This window comes from Triticum aestivum, chromosome 2B (genome assembly GCF_018294505.1).
Source record: "Triticum aestivum cultivar Chinese Spring chromosome 2B, IWGSC CS RefSeq v2.1, whole genome shotgun sequence".
Taxonomy (NCBI): Eukaryota; Viridiplantae; Streptophyta; class Magnoliopsida; order Poales; family Poaceae; genus Triticum; species Triticum aestivum.
Genome location: NC_057798.1, coordinates 66,220,357 through 66,237,676, shown reverse-complemented (window position 1 = coordinate 66,237,676; position 17,320 = coordinate 66,220,357). Strand labels below are relative to the sequence as shown.

At 47.8% G+C, this 17,320-nt stretch overlaps 1 pseudogene; it reads right to left on the bottom strand.

The window, feature by feature from the left end:
- Nucleotides 1-16,142: 16,142 nt before the first annotated feature.
- LOC123043512 (uncharacterized) lies at nucleotides 16,143-17,029 on the bottom strand (annotated as a pseudogene).
- Between the last annotated feature and the right edge of the window lie 291 nt (nucleotides 17,030-17,320).

Sequence of the window (17,320 nt, the reverse complement as noted above, 5' to 3'; positions counted from 1 at the left end):
TCGTCATTTACTTTCTCGCTTCACTTATTATGGCGTTCTTTGCTAAGGTTACCTGCCTCAATATTTCTGAGGAGGGCCGTAGAAGGAATCTCCAGCCCTTCCCCGCAGCCAGAGGACCTCGAAAGGGCCCTGGATCCAGGACTTGAAGAAGACTCGGATGCGACCGTGGAGCTTGTCGACGGGATATTTTATCGGGCGAGCCGTGACGTCGCCTTAGTGGCTATTACTGTTGATAAGCCAAGCCGAAGACTCGATCCTCCGAAGAGGACTCTTTCCTGATGTCACGCCTTATCCCTGAAGCGTCGTGTTTTTGCAGAGGCGGCGTTCGGAGCACAGGGCTGAGCCCCTAGGGACCCATCAGCCACAGGCATCCGGATTGGGTAGGCTCAAGAGGAAGGCGGTTAGGGCCGACACGCCTCTACAGAGGTAAGGAAACAACCTGTCATGTAATTATTTTTATTTGAAGTATAACAGCACCCTTTACATCCTGGCAGGAAGAGGAGTATCCGGACTATATCCGGGGATCCTGCCAACCACGCCTCCACCAGTCGGGCTCCAAAACCGACTTCGAGAGAGGAGGCAGACGTAGGGTCAATGCCGCATAGTCCTCCGACAGAGGACGCAGATATGCTCTCTGCCACGAATCCCGAAGTAGAGAGCGCCATGAATCACCGACGTCAACGGGCCGTGCTTCGCAACAACATCTTTTCCGAAGAGGCATTTAATGCTTTCAATTCGGGAGACGCATACATCCGAGCTGCTCAAGCCGGGCTCTCCCGGGCAACGGACCAGTATACCAAAGATATACGGGTAAGAAAGGTTAATAAGCATGTATAGCAGTAGCCCCTGAGACTTGAAACGGTTGGCACAACAGTTTTAAGTATCAATTTATGCGCAGGTTCTTGTAGATAAGAATGAGAAATTGTCTCGGGAGCTAGAGGAGTGCAAGACCCAACTGAGGGCCACGGTTGCCAAGCTAGAGGAATACCAGAAGGCCTCATCTGGTAACATTTGTCTCGATAGTACGAAAATGTACCAGTTAGCAACTGGCTGATATGACGAGTTTAACAGAAAATTCTACAGATAACCCCGGAGTAAATCCGGAGGGCGGGAGGGATGATGAGTCGCATCTCCAGAGGCAACTAAAGGCGGGCAAGTGCATTCTTACGCAAGTTAAGCAGGAGAAGAATACTCTCCAAGATGCCAATGTTTGGCTAGACGTGGAATTGAAAGACGTCCGTGCACAGCTGGCGGACTCCGTGAAGGAGAACAAAAAGCTTCGCCGCGGCATTTATGGCAAGACGAACTGTAGCATAGTTTGGCGAGGAAGTATATTGAAAGAGTTTTGCGTGTAGGAATGCTGACGGGTCGCCCTGAGGAGGAGATGCCCACATTTGCAGGAGATTTATTGCAAGACCTCTCATAGCTGCACGAGCGATCTCGGCAGGCGATGCAGGGCATAGCACAGGCCTTGTGGCCGTCAAGCCTCCTGTCGAATGGAATGGGAGAGCTTGTGGACATGCTTCAAGGAGCACGGCGGCGCTTCCGACTATGGAAGATGTCAGCCTGCCGGCAGGGTGCAAGGGAAGCATGGGCTATGGTGAAGACGCGCTACACCAAGCTGGACCCGAACCATATGGCCGAAGTCGGACCAACAGGGCCAAATGGGCAAGAAATTCCCGTGAGTCTGGTATATGACCAGGTGGCGTTAGCCGCGAAGTATTCTCAACAAGATTGTAATCTAGATAGCCTATTGGATGGTATAGAGGAGGAATATAGTCAGTCCAAGTGACTGTGTAATTTGATGGACATAAGTAGCCCCTAGCCGGATTGAAATCATTTGTCATGGCGGACCTTTTCGCTTCAGCCCCCGGATCCTACAGTCCGGGATGTGTCCGAATACCCGCTCGGTTATACAAAACCGGAGCATGCATGAAGACCAGGCGTAGGGGTCATAAGTGCTTGAACAGACAAGTACCCAACTAGTTATGTTATATTACATGGATAGTAAGAAACATCTTCCAGGGAGAATAGTTCCGTTAAGGGTTCCTTTCCCTGGGTAGGCATGCGACAAGGCACATGTCTGAACTGCGAACCATGGCGCAGGATACAAAACTTCTGGGGATTTATGTTATGATAAACGAAGACATATTTTGTTCACCGACCGAATATTCTCTTAAGGAAACTAGCTTTTGGCTTCACCCAGTCTGAGGTACACATCCGGCTAAACCGGCAGTAACAATCGCAGAGGTGCTCCCCTTATGCCCTAGCCGAATTAACAGGAATGTAGGGCATAAACACAGGAGCCAGGCAACCCAGCTTGGCCACATCTTAAGTCATATCGATGCATATAATGGTGAAGAAAAGGCACACATGGAAAACACATGTGTGATGGGCAAAAAGCCTTTGAGAGTAAGTTATGTCAAGCTTCCGTATAGGAAGCCCCCAGGTATTGGTTACACACATAGTGCAGCCAGAATAATCTGGGAGTCTGCACTGTATTAAATACTTTGTGTGAAGAGAAAAAGATTGATAAAGGAAAAGGGAGGGAGCATAATTAAAAAAAGGGGGAGGTAAGGAGACAAACACTGAGTTCGGCGCTAGGCGTAGAATCTCCGGAGTCTGGCCGTGTTTCATGGGTTCGGCTCGAGTCTGTTATCGGACGCATTACGTAAGCGGTACACTCCTCCGGTGAGAACTTTGTCAATGACGAAGGAACCTTACCACTTGGGTTTGAGCTTGTCCTTCTTCTTCTCCGGTAAGCGTAGAACGAGCTCGCCAATATTATAAGTTTTGGCCCGCACTTCTCTGCTTTGGTATCGTCGAGCCTGTTGCTGATAGAATGCGGAACGGGCCTTAGCGACATCACGCTCCTCCTCCAGGGCGTCCAAGTTATCCTGCCGATCTAACTCGGCTTCCTTCTCTTCGTACATGCGTACGCGTGGCGAATCATGTATTATGTCGCAAGGTAGTACTGCTTCCGCATCGTACACCATAAAAAATGGTGTATATCCGGTGGTGTGATTCGGCGTGGTCCGCAGCCCCCAGAGTACAGAGTCGAGCTCCTCGACCCAATGAGTGTCCGACTCTGTCAAGGATCACACTAGTCTGGGTTTGATGCCGCTCATGATGAGACCGTTTGCCCGTTCGACCTGGCCATTTGTTTGAGGATGGTAGACGGAAGCATAGTCGAGCTTAATGCCCATTTTGCCGCACCAAGCTTTCACCTCATTGGTCGTGAAATTTGAGCCATTATCGGTGATGATGTTGTGGGGGACACCGTAGCGGTGTACGTCCCCGGATATAAAGTCTATTACTGGTCCGGATTCGGCTATTTTCACTGGTTTGGCTTCTATCCATTTGGTGAACTTGTCTACCATGAACAATAAGTATTTTTTCTTGTGGCTTCCCCCTTTAAGGGGTCCAACCATATCCAGCTCCCAGACCGCAAAGGGCCAAGTTATGGGAATTTTTTGGAGAGCGGTAGGGGGCATATGACTCTGATTGGCAAAGAGCTGGCAACCGACGCAGTGTTGGACAAGGTCATGTGCGTCTGCTCGGGCCGTCGGCCAATAGAAACCTGTACGAAAGGCCTTGCTGACTAGTGCTCGAGCCGCGGCGTGGTGCCCGCCCAGTCCGGCATGGATTTTAGCCAAGATCTGCCGCCCTTCCTCTTCGGAGATGCACCTTTGGAGCACTCCGGTCGCACTTTTCTTATAGAGTTCCCCTTCATGGACTTTGTAAGCTTTAGAACGCCGGACGATGCAGCGTGCTTCATTTTGGTCTTCGGGGAGCTCCTGCCTATTTAGGTGGGCCAAGAAAGGCTCGGTCCATGGGGCGATGACAGCCATTATTTCGTGGGCTGACGATGTTATTTCGGTGGTAGAGCCTCTGATTATGTCTGATAGTTCAGAATCTGGGGATGTATTCGGATTCGTGCTGGTATTGCTAGACTCCCCTTCCCATACCACAGATGGCTTGAACAGCCTTTCCAGGAATATGTTAGGTGGGACAGGGTCGCGTTTAGCACCGATGCGGGCAACGACATCCGCCACTTGATTGTTTTCTCGAGCCACATGGTGAAATTCGAGCCCCTCGAACCGAGCTGACATTTTAAGGACGGCATTACGGTAGGCCGCCATTTTCGGATCCTTGGCATCAAAGTCTCTGTTTATTTGGGATATTGCAAGGTTTGAATCCCCGCGCACCTCTAGGCATTGAATGCCCATAGAGACTGTCATCCGAAGACCGTGCAACAGAGCCTCATATTCGGCTGCATTGTTGGAGCCTGTGTATAATATTTGGAGGACGTATTAGACCGTGTCCCCGGTGGGAGACGTCAGGACTACGCCTGCTCCCAATCCGGCCAGCATTTTAGAGCCGTCGAAGTGCATGATCCAGTTAGAGTACGCGCCGTACTCTTTAGGGAGTTCGGCTTCCGTCCATTCGGCGACAAAGTCAGCTAATACTTGCGACTTGATAGCCCGCCGAGGCATGTATATTATGTCGAATGGAAGGAGCTCGATGGCCCATTTATCTATCCGGCCCGTTGCATCATGGTTATTTATTATATCATTTAGTGGTACTTCAGAGGCCACCGTAATCGAACACTTTTGAAAGTAGTGTCGTAGCTTTCGGGATGCCATGAAGACCGCATATGCTATTTTTTGATAGTGTGGGTATCGGGATTTGCATGGGGTGAGGACCATGGATACAGAATAAACTGGCTTCTGTAGCAGGAATTTGTATCCGTCAACCTCTCGTTCGACGACGAGTACTGCGCTTACAACTTGATGTGTTGCAGCTATGTACAGCAGCATAGGTTCGCCGATATTTGGCGTTGTTAGGACTGGATTATTGGCCAATAAGGTCTTTATTTCATCGACTCTGGCCACGGCTGCATCTGTCCACACGAAGTGTTTGGCTCGCCGAAGAAGGCGGTACAGAGGTAATGTCTTTTCTCCTAACCTGGAGATAAAGTGGCTTAGAGCAGCCATGCATCCAGCTAGTTTCTGGATGTGTTTGAGGTCTGTTGGTATAGCCAACTGCGACAAAGCTCGGATTTTGGCCGGATTAGCTTCAATTCCTCTATTGGAAACGATGAAGCCCAGCAGTTTTCCAGAGGGGACGCTGAAAACGCATTTCTCTGGATTCAGCTTGATGTCGTATGTTCGGAGGTTGTCGAACATAAGCCTCAAGTCATCTATTAGGGTTTAGATGTGTCTTGTTTTTATGACTACGTCGTCCATGTATGCCTCCACTGTTTTGCCAATTTGCTTTTCCAGGCATGTTTGAATCATGCGTTGGTAGGTTGCGCCGACATTCTTAAGCCCGAAAGGCATAGTGTTGAAGCAGAAAGGGCCATATGGCATTATGAAAGCTGTTGCAGCTTGGTCGGACTCTGCCATCTTTATTTGATGGTATCCAGAGTATGCGTCGAGGAAACACAGCGAGTCGTGTCCTGTTGTGGCGTCGATGATTTGATCGATGCGAGGAAGGGGAAAGGGATCCTTGGGGCAAGCCTTGTTGAGGTCTTTAAAGTTGACGCATAGGCGCCAGGATTTGTCCTTCTTTGGTACCATTACCAAGTTTGCCAGCCAATCCGGATGCTTGATATCTCTGATGAATCCGGCCTCGAGTAGCTTGGCTAGCTCTTCCCCCATGGCTTGCCGTTTGGGCTCTGTAAATCGCCTTAGGGTCTGTTTAATAGGTTTGTATCCCTTTAGTATGTTAAGGCTATGTTCGGCCAATTCGCATGGGATGCCCGGCATGTCCGATGGGTGCCAGGCGAAAATGTCCCAATTCTCGTGCAAGAAGTCTCGCAGTGCGGCATCCATAGTGGGGCTCAACTGTGTCCCGATGGAAGCTGTCTTCGTGGGGTCCGTTGGGTGGACTTGGAACTTGACTATCTCATCTGCGGGTTTAAATGAGGTGGACTTGGGTCGTTTGTCGAGTATCATGGCGTCCCTGTCCACGGTGGCGTGTAGCATTGTTAATTCTTCTGCTGCTAGGGCTTCGGATAATGCTTCCAAGGCTAGTGCTGCGGTTTTGTTTTCGGCGCGGAGTGTGACGTCCGGATCACTAGTTAGAGTGATGATTCCATTGGGTCCGGGCATTTTAAGCTTCATGTACCCATAATGGGGTATGGCTTGAAAGCTTGCAAATGCGTCCCGCCCTAGAAGGGTGTGGTATCCGCTGCTGAAAGGGGGCACTTGGAATGTGATTTCTTCGGACCTGTAATTCTCTAGGGTGTCGAATACCACATCGAGTGTGATTTTTCCCGCACACCGTGCCTCCCGACTGGGGATAATTCCCCTGAAGGTTGTGCCGCTTTGTTCAATGCGGCTTTTATCAATTTCCATCTTCTTGAGTGTATCTTTGTAGATCAGGTTTAATCCGCTTCCGCCGTCCATGAGTACTTTAGTGAGCCGAAAGCCGTCCACTATTGGGGTAAGGACCAGAGCGGCTGGTGCCCGGATGGTCTGGAATTGGGGTTCGTCATTGGCGTTGAAAGTTATAGCAGTGTCGTTCCACGGATTTACTTTTCCCACATGGCAGATTTCAGCAGAGCTTCGATGAGCTCGCTTGCGCATATTGTTTGATGCGAAAGTCTCGAAGACTGTTAGTACCGTATTGTGTTCCTTGGCGGGATGTTGTTCTGCTTTATGGCTCTTAAGGAGATCCTCGCCACTTTTAGCTACCTGTCGGAGTATCCAACATGCCCTAAGGCTATGGGTTGGTGTTGCATCCGGCGTACTGTGAAGCTTACATGGCCCATTGAGCCATTCTTCCAATACGGTTCCACGCCCTGGGGCGAGCTTTGGTTTCTTGGGAATTGAATTGGTCGACTTACGAGAGTTTGGCCGTTTAGTTCGGACAAAGGTTCTGGTGAGGGCCGTACTATCCCAAAATTCTCTTTGGGTCTTCCAGGCGCTTTCCATCGCACAGTACTTCTGTACTATGGTTGCCAAGTCCGTAAAGTGTACTATGTCACGGCGACTTATAGCATTAAGGAGTCCTTTGTTCGTGCAGTTTTTGCAAAAAAGTGAGACTGCGTCCTCCTTGTGGCAGTCCCCGACCTTGTTAAGCGCAAGGAGGAATCTGGCCCAGTAACAGTGTACCGTCTCCAGGGGCTCTTGCCTGATGCGGGAGAGATGGTTTAAGTCCGAGCGGGTATCATTGGCTGAATCCGGATTTCGATCCGATCTAACACCCGGGGGCACGGAAGGTTCCGAGCCCGACAGTTCGGGAACCGGAGTATCACCCAATCTCTTCGGTCCGATGCTCGATTCTAAGTCCGGGACCCGGGTCATGTCTTCCTTTGAGTAGGTGTTCGGTTTACTGAGTTCGGTGATCCGGACATAGTTCGTCCTCAAAGTTGAGGGGCGACCCGTGTGTGGTTCCACCACTACTGCTATCTCATGGGTGGCCGGCGGGGATCTAATGTCCCTTTGGTCGGGTTTAAGCCCAATCCGGTCATAGTCCGTAGCGACTTCCAAAGCGGCGGTGCGATCCAAGAGCTCATTAACAGAGGAGAGCTCTATCGGATCCATGTGTTCGGCAAGCTCCGAATTGATGCGAAGGTTATGCGTGATGACCCAAGAGGCCATCGTTGGCGCGACAGCCAAGGGGCGGCCATAATGAAGCCGCCAAGTCGGAGAATCTGGCCTACAGCCAGCGCTCCTCCAAAGATGATGTCGTCCTTGACAACAAGACGAGCCATCAAGCCTTGCAGCGACGACACAGAGGAACTCTTAATGAAAGCACCAATGTCGGTGTCAAAACCGGCGGATCTCGGGTAGGGGGTCCCGGTCTGTGTGTCTTAGGCTGATGGTAACAGGAAGCAAGGGACATAATGTTTACCCAGGTTCGGGCCCTCTCGATGGAGGTAAAACCCTACTTCCTGCTTGATTAATATTGAAGATATGAGTAGTACAAGAGTAGATCTACCACGAGATCGTAGAGGCTAAACCCTAAGAGCTAGTCTATGATGGTATGATTGTAATTGTGATCGGCCTGCTAAGGACCATCCTCTCCGGTTTATATAGACACCGGAGAGGGCTAGGGTTTACATGGAGTCGGTTACAAGGAAGGAAATATAATATCCGGATCGCGAAGCTTGTCTTCCACGCAAAGGAGAGTCCCATTCGGACACGGACCGAAGTCTTGAGTCTTGTATCTTCACGCTTCAATAGTCCGGACGATGTATATAGTCCAGCTCTCCGGATACCCCCTAATCCAGGACTCCCTCAGGGGGCAACTGCGAGATGAAGATGAAAATTTTCACAAGTGCTACTTATATAACCAGGGCATTGGTACCGGTTCGTGGCACCAACCGGTACCAATGCCCCCTTTAGTCCTGGTTGGTGCCACCAACTGGGACCAAAGGTCACTTTTCAGCAGCCCAAAGGGCGGGAAGCAGAGGCCTTTGGTCCCGGTTGGTGGCACCAACCGGGACTAAAGGGGGGCATTGGTACCGATTGGTGCCACCAACCGGGACCAAAGCCACCCTTTAGTCCCGGTTGGTGCCACCAACCAGGACCAGTGGCCTTCCACAGCGGGGTGGTGGTGGGAGTTTAGTCCCACCTTGCTAGTTGAGAGCGCCGATGACCTATTTATAAGCTCCGCTGCCTCCTCTCTCTCGAACTCCTCTAAACTTCACGCCTATGGGCCTAATCTGACACTGGTTTGCATGTGGGCCTGCTGGGCCTTCTGCAGGCCTGAATCCTGGCCCAACTAGCTGGGTTTCTAGTCGTATTCAGGCCGTGGTGGCCCAGTAGGTGGCAAATTTTTTATTTTTTCCCAGTTTGTTTGTTTTCTTTTTTGCTTTATTTATTTTGTTTTGTTTCTACTTACAATAAAATACTTATTTATTTTATTTTATTTTGTTTCAAATTACTTATTTATTTTATTTTATGATAATTCTTTTTGCTATTAAAGTTTGTAACAAAAAAGTTATTTATGAACTCTGAAACAAAGGGATTTCATACGGAAACTCGTCTGTTATAAAGGGATTTCATTTTTGTTATCAGGGTTTCATACGGAAACTCATTTGAACTCCATAGTTTTTCTGTGTATAAAATGCACCGTTCAAAGCCACATCATCAATTTTCAACCCTTTCTGACTTCATTTGTTATTTTTCATGCATTTACTGATTATTTTGAGCTATAAGACCATGAAATTGGAAAGCATTTGAAATGAACTCTGAAAAGGTTGAAAGTTGGCATGGTATCATCATTTCACCCACATAGCATGTGCAAGAAAGTAGAGAGGGTTACGGCAAAAACTGGATGCACTTCGTGTACAAAACGGATAATCTCTTTCGAACTATCAGGGTTTCATCACGAAACTCGTCTGTTACAAAGGGATTTCATTTTTTTGAACTTATTTGAACTCCATAGTTTTTATGTGTTCAAAATGCACCATTCAAAGCCAAATCATCAATTTTCAACCCTTTCTGACTTCATTTGTTATTTTTCATGCATTTACTCATTATTTTGAGCTATAAGACCATGAAATTGAAAAGCATTTGAAATGAACTCTGAAAAGGTTGAAAGTCGGCATGGTATAATCATTTCACCCACATAGCATGTGCAAGAAAGTAGAGAGGGTTACGGCAAAAACTGGATGCACTTCGTGTACAAAACAGACAATCTCTTTCGAAGTATCAGGGTTTCATCACGAAATTCGTCTGTTACAAAGGGATTTCATTTTTTGAACTTATTTGAACTCCATAGTTTTTCTGCGTTCAAAATGCACCATTCAAAGCCACATCATCAATTTTCAACCCTTTCTGACTTCATTTGTTATTTTTCATGCATTTACTGATTATTTTGAGCTATAAGACCATGAAATTGAAAAGCATTTGAAATGAACTCTAAAAAGTTTGAAAGTTGGCATGGTATCTTCATTTCACCCACATAGCATGTGCAAGAAAGAAGAGAGGGTTACGACAAAAACTGGACGCACTTCGTGTACAAAACGGACAATCTCTTTCGAAGTATCAGGGTTTCATCACGAAACTCGTCTGTTACAAAGGGATTTCATTTTTTGAACTTATTTGAACTCCATAGTTTTTCTGTGTTCAAAATGCACTATTCACAGACACATCATCAATTTTCAACCCTTTCTGACTTCATTTGTTATTTTTCATGCATTTACTGATTATTTTGAGCTATAAGACTATGAAATTGAAAAGCATTTGAAGTGAACTCTGAAAAGGTTGAAAGTTAGCATGGTATCATCATTTCACCCACATAGCATGTGCAAGAACTAGAGAGGGTTACGTCAAAAACTGGATGAACTTCGTGTATAAAACGGACAATCTCTTTCGAAGTATAGGGGTTTCATCACGAAACTCGTCTGTTACAAAGGGATTTCATTTTTTTGAACTTATTTGAACTCCATAGTTTTTCTATGTTCAAAATGCACCATTCAAAGCCACATCATCAATTTTCAACCCGTTCTGACTTCATTTGTTATTTTTCATGCATTTACTGATTATTTTGAGCTATAAGACCATGAAATTAAAAAGCATTTGAAATAAACTCTGAAAAGGTTGAAAGTTGGCATGGTATCATCATTTCACCCACATAGCATATGCAAGAAAGTATATAGGGTTACGGCAAAGACTGGATGCACTTCGTGTACAAATCGGACAATCTCTTTCGAAGTACGAGGGTTTCATCATGAAACTCGTCTGTTACAAAGGGATTTCATTTTTTTGAACTTATTTGAACTCCATAGTTTTTCTGTGTTCAAAATGCACCATTCAAAGCCGCATCATCAATTTTCAACCCTCTCATGAATAGATAAGTGACCAAATTAATAGAAGTTCATCATCACATTAAAACCAAAGTAGAAACATAGTTCTCATTGAACAACATATAACTCTCCAGAGCATCTAATTAAACCATGCGTTGAAATTATGTAAAACATTTCAATGCAACAACAAATGTGATCATAATCGCAACCAAGGTAAACAACTGATCCAACTGCATAATGATACAAGCCTCGGTATGAATGGCATATTTTTTAATTTTCTAACCTTCAACCGTACTGCATCCATCTTGATCTTGTGATCATCGACGACATCTGCAACATGCAACTCCAATATCATCTTCTCCTCCTCAATTTTTCTTATTTTTTCCTTCAAGTAATTGTTTTCTTCTTCGATCAACTAAATTTAACCTCTCGACAATAGGGTCGGTTGGAATTTCCGGTTCAACCACCTCCTAGATAAATAAAATCTATGTCACGTTGGTCTGCATAATTGTCATAAACAATAAATGAACCAAATAGTTATCAAAAGATAATATATACCACATCTGAATCATAGATAGGACGAGGGCCGACGGGGGCGGATACCAAAACCATCGCACGATATAATAATAAGGAATAATAAAAGTAAGAAAATTAGACAAGTATCTATCTGAAGTAAGAATTTTTTTCTTTCAGAAAGAAGATAAGAACAAGAGGCTCACCACGGTGGTGCCGGCGACAAGATCGGCGCGGGCGATCGACGGCGGTGAAGACGGGGACGGGAAGTGACGGACCGCTAAACCTAGACAAATCTCAGGGAAAATGGAGTTCGGAGGTCGAGTTTCGAGAGGAGAAAGATTAACTAGTGTGGATCGGACATTTCATCGAACACCTCTTGTGCATAGGAGGTGATGAGCTAGAGCACCCAAATGCCCTCCCCTCGCCGGCCGGAAAAAATAGAGCACTGTGGAGTGCTCTGTTGTGGCGATGGGGTATATATAGGCAACTCATTTGTCCCGGTTCATGGTAGAAACCGAGACTAAAGCCCGACACTCTGTCCCGGTTCAAGCCACGAACCGGGACCAATGGTTGTGGGCCAGGAGCGAGGACCATTGGTCCCGGTTCGTGCCTAGAACCGGGACAAATGGATCCAGATGAACCGGGACCAATGCCCACGAGGCCCCGGCCGGCCCCCTGGGCTCATGAACCGGGACTAATGCCCCCCATGGGTCCCGGTTCGTGAAGAACCGGGACTAATGGGCTGGCCAGGCCCGAACCAAAGCCCTGTTTTCTACTAGTGGAATGATGTACATGTCGTAAGGCACAATCTGCTTTCGTGCATGAAACTTTTCATGCACTTGCCCAAGAAGGGCTCCCCTCTGCTTCTGCCTATGAAATTCGCGGATACGGCAAGCCACATATCGCACAACAACTCATCCTCCATGGTCGAGTAGCTCACCATCCTTCTTACTCTAAAAAATGACATAGCATGCATTTGAAAATAAGCTCAATGGCATTTGACCGAACACCTGCCCAGTGTGGTGTCCGCCATGGAGGTCGTCAGCAGGGGCGGAGTGTACCTTGGTATAAACGGATCTAGGGTGGAAAGCTCCATCAGAACGGCAAGCGGGGTCGTCGGTGCTGGTTGTAGACGTCTGGCAATGCCTCTATGGCGGCCGGAGACAAATAGCAGCGGCAACGGAGGTGGAGGGTGCGGAGGCAAAGCAAGGAGGAGAAGTGGCGGAGTGGAAGGAAATGAGACTGGGAGGGGATTGGGTGGGCCGGGGTGTCGGAGTCCTACGTTTCGGGTGTCCGGACTCCTACAAACCTCCCCCACTTTGTCTCAAATTTGCGGGAGAAATCATGACCAGGCCATCCCACAGACCAATACAGGTCGGCTTTGGATGGCTTACGTGGTCCGGACAGCGCAATCCAAAACGGTTGCAGGAGGTTTGCGGGTCCGCCTTAGAGATGCCCTAACACAATTCCTCGTACACCTGATCGCTTTTAGTACCACCCCTTCTCACTCATAAGCAACGTCTTAATCTCCTGAATAAGGCAAGCATCATGGGTCCTATTGATAGTCTCTTGGTTAATCATCCCCGTCGCTTCCATGCAGTCTGTTAACATAATGAACAGTAATGAGCTCCACTTTAGCGCGAGTGCAACTCCCTCTCGACAAGCTTTCAGCTCAGCCACCAGTGTGTTATCACATGTAAAGAAGTGATGGCATGACGAAAAAAAGATTTGGTGGGCGTTGCCTTGAAGCACAACCCTAGCGCCACAATTCCCATGTAGTTCAGAGATACTAAAAGTGTTGCTTGCGTCTTATCAAGATAAATGAAGGAAATAATTGCTAATGGTACACCCATCAGTTTGTTGTTGTTGAGCGTAGACTCGGTACTATATTCGATATGCTGTAGCTAGTAGTAGTACAAATTTGAATGGAGAATATTCAAATTGTTGGGAAGAGTGATTTCCGAGGCTTTTCAATTTTAAACTAACAAATTTAGACTGTTTTTTTAGTATTGTCCAGGCGGTCTGACCATTCATCTTTGAGAGAAATGAGCCTACGTACCAGTCTTTCACGGGTCCTGACATGTGGGACCACCTTGGTGGAATGGTTACAAAATTTGAAAGGTAAACCATAGCATGGGATTGGTTAAATGGGGAGGGGGGGGGGGGTAAAACGGAACAATTTTGGTTAAATGGGTAAATCCTTATAAAAAATGCTAAATGTTGGGGCTGAGAAGTGAATTAATTATTAAAATAATAAATAAACAAATTTAAACGTACTCATATAGGTAATCAAAATGTACTAATTTCATCTTGTCAAAATAATTGAAGGAAATATTGAACGGAGACTCACTCCTACATTCAATATGCTGGAGCTAGCTGGTAGACTGGTAGTACAAGTTTGAATGGAGACTCGCTAGTATATTCAAATTGCCGCGGAAAGCGAATGCCAAGGCTTCACATATTTAAATTAACAAATCACTGTTTTTCATTAACGATTGACCAGGCGGTCTCACCATTCTTTGACAAGAGCCTAACTACCACTGTTTCATCGATCATGACCTCCCTCAGAAATGCATTTGTGTCCTTAAATACCATCTGTGTCCTTAGAACTGAAAACTTAAACTGAATGCGCAAGCGGCGAGCACTCTGCGACAATGCCTTTTTCAATCTTCTTTTCAGCCGTCCCATCATCGCCTAATCACCTAAAGCAGATTTTCTCATTAAATGACTCTTTTTATTGGCTCATTATGTAGTCATCGCCCCATCTTGCCAATCTTCTTAGACCTCCTCCAATGCACTAGTGCTAAGACTAGCCACAGTTACTACCCTATGTTACTACCTCTACAGTGGTGAGTAATATATGTGTGGTAACATGCAACACTTCATTTATTAGGCTATAGACTCATCTTGCCTTGATATGTGTGATGTCTCATACTACTAGTAACTACGCTATAGGCGGCGGCGGCGGCAGAAGAGGCGGCGGCGTTTGCGGCGGATCTGGTGCTGCCCTTGTTGTTGGCCATCGTCTGGTCGACCTATTCTGTGCCATGGCTCCCCCTACACCGTCCTCGTCTCCGATGCCGGTAAGCAGCACCCCCTCCCTCCTTTGTTAGCTCAGTGGTTAGGCCGTTAAGCCAGGTGTAGGATCGATTTCCCATTGAACGAACTGTCGATGTCGACTAGGTTATGGACGCGCGGATGAGGCGGATAATCCAGGCAGCAGCACTGATTAGTGTGATTCAGGCATGGGTCATGTTCATGCACCAGAGAGCTGTTCGTCGTGCTGGGAGACCGTTGATCCGCTATGGTCCATTGTTTCCCCGGGAACAGGAGAGGATCCAAAATCTGAATTACATCTACAACTGCAATGACGCCGAGGCTCTGTGGATGCTTAGAATGAAAAGAGCACCATTTGCCAGGCTTGTCGAGACCTTTGGGAGCAGGGGTTGTTACAAGATAGCATCAACACCAGTGTCGAAGAGCAAGTGGCCATGTTCCTCCATGTTGTTGGCCATAACCAGAGGTTCATGGTCATTCACAACACGTTCAGGAGATCATGGAGACCATCTCTAGGTACTTCAAGCAGGTGCTTTATGCTGTTGGGGAGCTTAGAGGAGGGATGATCATGAGACCATCTGGCCAGACTCCACCCAAGATTGGCGGAAGCCCAAGATGGTATCCATATTTCAAGGTGAGCATTGACAATATACACTTTTCATGGCTTGATATGTTTGTATTGTCAAGTTGAGCACTAACACAGGCTTGTGATGTCATTTTCAGGATTGCATTGGGGCAATAGATGGTACTCATGTCACTGCAAGAGTTCCTAAATCACAGTCAGCAACATACAGGGCGAGGAAGCACTACACAAGCCAAAATGTGCTTGCTGCTGTTGACTTTGATCTGAAGTTCACATATGTGCTGGCTGGCTGGGAGGGGTCAGCGCATGATACTAACATTCTCACTGACAGCATGAGTCGACCTGATGGGATCAACATCCCCAACGGCAAGTTCTACCTTGGAGATGCTCGCTATGCATGTCGGCCGGGTATTCTTCCACACTTCAGGAAAACAAGGTACCATCTCAACGAGTTCTCCGGTAGGAACTATCCTAGGACTGCGCAGGAGCTGTTTAATCTCAGACGCTCCAGCCTTAGAGTAACTGTTGAGAGGGCATTTGGAGCTCTGAAGAATAGGTTTTAAGATCATGGATCAGAAGCCATTCCACCCATACTCTACTCAAGTTAAGCTAGTTCTTGCTTGTTACATTCTGCATAACTGGATCCTCAAGTGGGGCTTTCATGAACACGTGCCTGAGGAGGAAGATGTCGAGCCTGACGATGTTGTTAGCTCCGGCCATGGTGTGGAGGCATTTGACAATGACGCTTGAAAGAACAAAAGATTGAAGTGGGCAGAGGCGATGTGGCTTAACAGAGGTCAGTGCAGGATTTGAAGAAGATGAAAGAAGAACAAGAACCAGCAGCAGTAGCAGAAGCACCAGCTGAAGCTGGAGCAGAAGTTGAAGAAGAGGAGAGGAAGAGGAAGATCTCGTAGCACCGATGAACTATCCCCTATTTAGCCAATGGCTCTTAATAGTTTGAACCGTCATTTGATAGTAGTTAGGATGAACTGTCATTTGTTTAAGTAGATGGCGCTGCATGTTTAGATTCTGTGTGGTAAGCTCACCACTAGTTAGAAGTGGTGACAACACCTTATGCAGATTGCAATCAAATACCATGTCATATGTGCACCTAATGCAATGCGGACAACCAAACGCCGGGTCGAAAATGATTGTCTCATGCAACTAGGGGCATGCAGACAACCAAACTATGTGCATCTGGTTTTTTTGGCCTGCATCCTCTCAAACCGGCTCAATAGAATCAGGCTCGCCGGGCCAGGCTGAATCGGCGATGTAACCAAACACGCTCTTAATGTACGTACATTTCTAGCTCCCCCAATACCATGTTCTACTTTTCTACGTAGTTCATTTACGTGTATCCTCGCATTCGGTGTGTCCGCTCGACGACGACTCTGTGATGCTCTGCAGCGCCGGGCGCCAGTGCCCGCCTCTGCCTCTGCCTCTGCCGGGGGCGGCGGTGATGCTCCGGTGGTGCCGGTCCTTCTCCAGCCGCTTCCGTTCCTGGTGGTCGGCAGGCTGCCTCTGTTCTCCGCTGGGGGCGGCCGCCGCGTCCTCTCCTCTCGGCCTCGGTAGTTGACGTCGCCGGTGCAGCCGCGGCCGCTGCTGCTCAATCGCCTCGTCGCAGACGCGCATCCTCTCCTGCTTCCTCATCTGAACGGCCTTGGTCACCTCTGCACGAACGCACCACCGATTGATCGATTAATCTCCAGGTAAGAAGCGAATGGAATCCAATCCAAGATCCGTCCTTGGTTGCTGGATTCATCAGGATAATACTCGTAAGTAATTAGGCACGAACCTTGGGAAGTGATCAGACGGTAGACCTGGCCGAGGAGGAGGGTGTCCCTTGGCTTGAGGAGCTTGATCTTGGTTATCCTGGCACCTCCTCTTTCTCCGGCGACGGCGTGGTCAACGCCGCCAGATTTGTGGTGGAGGAGGACGAGGGCGACGTAGTGCCGGGGTTCCTGCGCATGACGTCCGCCGCGGTGGTCGGCCAGTGGAGGCGCTCCACCTTGGCGTCGCCCGGGTGCTGGATCACCACCGCCGCCGCGTCCGCCGCCTGGCAGTTCCCCATGTCCGTCGGTGTGAGTTCTCGCGTCTGGACTCTGGATTCTGATGAGATGACAAGGACGGGGTGGGTCGGGTCGGGTCGGGATTATATATGGAGAGGGAGAGGAGTATGATTAGCGAGGAACCAAATTTAAATCTACTTCCGGACGTGTGATGCTGGTTGTTGCGAGGCGATCAAAAAGGAAGGAGTCAGCTTGTTGATTAGGCTCGTCGATGTGGAGAAGAGAAGAAAAAGTTGGAAGCATCATGCTTGTCTTGTTGCGCAGGCATGTCGTGGGCGCGCCATATGGCGACAATGCTCCGCGGGCTGCACACGGTTCCTCTACCAACTG